The sequence below is a fragment of the Octodon degus genome, unplaced genomic scaffold (assembly GCF_000260255.1).
Source record: "Octodon degus isolate 3935 unplaced genomic scaffold, OctDeg1.0 scaffold00108, whole genome shotgun sequence".
Classification (NCBI taxonomy): Eukaryota; Metazoa; Chordata; class Mammalia; order Rodentia; family Octodontidae; genus Octodon; species Octodon degus.
In genome coordinates this window covers 760,434-763,966 of record NW_004524684.1, presented here as the reverse complement: position 1 = coordinate 763,966, position 3,533 = coordinate 760,434, and positions in this window count along the sequence as shown.

The following is a 3,533-nucleotide window of genomic DNA, read 5'->3' as shown; positions in this document are numbered from 1 at the left end:
CTCTGAGATGGCAATTGAGACTGGGCGTGGTGGCACACACCTGTAATCCCAGCTCTTGGGAGGCTGTAAACAGGTGGATCACTATGAGTCCGATCTAGTAGTGAGACCCTGAACATCCTGTGGACCCTTCCCTAAAATACAAAAAAATAAAAAATAAAAATTAAAAAACCAAATCCTATGTCTCATGGAGAGGGTAATAATTTATTGTGAAATGATTTACATTTAATGCAATTCACTACTATACAGTTCAGCATATTCATAATTATGCAACCACCATCTCTAATTCCAGAATATTTTCATCCTCAAGGAAGAAACTCATACCCTTTAGTTGCCAGCTCCCAATCCTCTCCTTTTCCCCAGCCACGGGACATTATTCAGATCAATGGAATGTTACAATAGGTGGCCTTTTTTGACTGAGTTCCTTCATTTGTCACAATGTTCTCAAGGATTAGCCATGTTGCTGCTTGTGTCAGTCTTCCACCCATTGATTGTATTGCTGAAAAATATTCCATCCATTCAATATGGCAGATTGATTTACCCGTCCACCAGCTGGTCGACCCAGAGGTCGTTTATTCTCTATGGCTATTTGTAATTATGCTGCTGTGCACGTTAGTGTACAAGAGGCTTTCTCCTGGGTATTTATTGAAGAGTGAGATTTCTGAGTCAAATGGTATTTCTCTACAGTTAACTTTTTCTAGAAACACTGGGCTGTTCTCAAAGTGGTCATAGTATTTATAACGACCAGTAGTGAATGAGGGCTCCAATTGTCTATATCTTGAGTAGTAGTTACTATCTTTCTTCTGTTAATTAAAGCCACTGGTGTGAAGTGCCACTTCAGTCTGTGTGTGTGCGCACGCACACTATTGTCTACTGGATTCAGGGCCTTAGTTTAACTTCTTTAATCTTTTATTTATTTGGTACAGGGTCTCACTACGCAGTTTGGACTCGGAGTGATCCTCCTGACTCAGCCTCCCCAGCTCTGGGATTACAGGCGTGCGCCACCATGCTTGGCCTCATTATTGTTCTTGAGTTCCCAAAGCAATTTCTGAGTTGAATGTGTAAATGTGCAATGTTTTCTTAGTTAACACTATCCATCATGCTACCTATACCAGTCCTGCATAGCAGAAGATGACAGTTATCACAGCTGTTCTTACAAATGTTCAGACGCCCAGCAGTCTCTCGGCTCCTTTTCGCAATAAACAATCACAGTGGACGCTTCGGTGTTCCCCGTTTCCTTTACCTGACTCCCACTTCCAATTTTACCTTTTTGCTCTACAAGAGGAGACAAATACATCAAAGTATTTGAAAAGCACATTAAGCCCCAGATTTTATCCAAGTATGTGAGGGTCTAATAGTAGTAGATATTTTGGGGGCTTTAGGAATTTGACTTCTTAACTCTCCTCCATACACTCAATTTCTGCTTATTTTGTTTTGTATACTGACTGTAAATATACACTAACAAATTAATAAAATTAATAAAAGTTGAATCCAAATCCTTATTAACATCGCCCAGGTGCTCCCTGTGATTTTATGTAAACATTTTTGTACATACACATGTTTTTATTTTCTGATTTTTAACACACTCTTGTCTCAGAAACACGAGGAAATAACCTTGTGTATCCCGTATTGCGTAACAGATCGCTGACGCTGAATCACAGCGGGGAAGGGAGTAAAGAGGGGCTGATGCAGAAGACCAGGAGCCTTCTCTATCCTGATCGAGGGGCGCTCCTGGGGTGCTCCTAGTGGTCCTGGGATGCTAGCAGTTGCATCTTACAAGATTCCGGGGTGGCAATGCGGAAGTCAGTGACAGCTGAGCTGGAGCAGAAGAGGACAGGGCTGCAGCAACCTGCACGGAGGAGCAGGGGAGGAAAGGAGAGCCCCAGCCTGGTTTGCTCTGCTGGTAGAAGGCCGTTATGATACCGGGCTAGACAGAAGTTCTCTTTTGGACGAGCTGGTACCGAGGTGCCACGGATGTCGGGGTGCGGTTGTGGTGGTTGGGGGGGTCTGCAGGTGTGGATCGGGGTCCTCGGGTGCAGGACCCTGGGGGAGAGCTCGAGGCAGCGGCCTAGAGCTCCGGACAGCAATTTTCTGGGCAACAAGAGGTTGTGTTCCAGGGGCATCTGAGGTGCTCCGGGTCACCAAGCGTCTTTGGAGCCAGCCAGCTTGTCATCAGCATCAGGACCTTACGCACCTGCTTGCACCTGTTTTTGCATTTGCAAACTAAGCACAGTCACAGTATCTGCCTCGAAGAAAAGTGCTCGCTGTTTTCAGTGTCGTTAAGGAGCCGTGGCTAAAGCGGCACCCAGGAAGAAGAGGCCGCCCTGTGGAAGTGACTCACGTCCCGGCCTTCTAAGCTGCCGGGCTTCCCGGGTCCTAATCCCTCCGCGGCCTGTAATTCCCAGCACGGCCACCAGGCGGGGCGCGCGCCGAGGCGGGCGGCGGTCACGACCCGGAAGCGCTTCCCTCGGTGGCTGCTCGGTGGAGATGGCGGCGGCGGGGGCCCGGGGTCCCGGCAGGCCGCGTAGCGCTGCACGGTGCACGCCGCGCGCCTCCCGAAGCCCGCCTCCGGCTGGAAGCTGCTCTCTCGCCTCTGGCCGCCGGCGTAGTACCCGGGCGAGTGGTCGCTGGGTAGGTAATCGCCCTGTGAATATTCCTCGCACGGAGGGAACTTGGGATCGACATAGTTTGAGTTGATCAAAAAAGAACTCATAGCCATTAATTTCTGGGAATTGCCCACAAAATATACTAAAATTTATTCCGACCCCTGACTCGTTTTCCTGTTCCGAAAGCCCTCCTACTTACTGTCAAGTGAACAAAGTTAGGGGCCACGTGATCCTCCGAGCCAATAGCCACCCCGCCTGCGATTCCCGGATAAGGAAATCTGCTCACCCGGACCCTACTCCAGCCAAAGAGCTTTATTTCCCCTTCTTCGCTTCCCCCTCCCCACCCAGTCAACACCAGGATTTACATAGGGCTCCTGCGGGGCGACCCCCTCCTCGCTGCGCTCTCAGAGATCCGAGAGGCGCTGAGGGCAGAGAGCGCCAGGGCGAGCAAGCGTGGACCCAAGGCCTGCTGGAGCGCTGGGCGGAGCATGATCCCACATTCCCTTGAAGTTGGGGTTCCCGATGTAGCCCCTGTTGTCCTGCCTCACCTCTGCCTGGCATTCTGCGCTTCCCAAAGGGCTCCTGCTCCTCCCCAGGGCGAGAGGAAGCCCCGTACGCCCAGCGGCGTCCCTGTGGGGAGCTCAGTGGCTGGCGGGCTGGGGGCTCCTCCTCGAAATGGGGAGCTCACTAGGGGCGAGGGGCGCTGAGCTTGGGGCTTTTCTCTGCAGCCCGATGAGGAGGGGTAGGGGTGAGCGAGGAGGCGTGGGGAGCCGGAGGGCGGGTGCGCAGAGGGACTTGTCAGAGATGAATGGAACCGCTAGCGGATCGATAGGAAATGCATGCACTAATTCGGGGAGACCTCGCCTTCCAAATCGCATTTAGCTGCACTGTTAGCTTGGCTATCTCAGTCGACCCGTCTGTCCCCCTGCT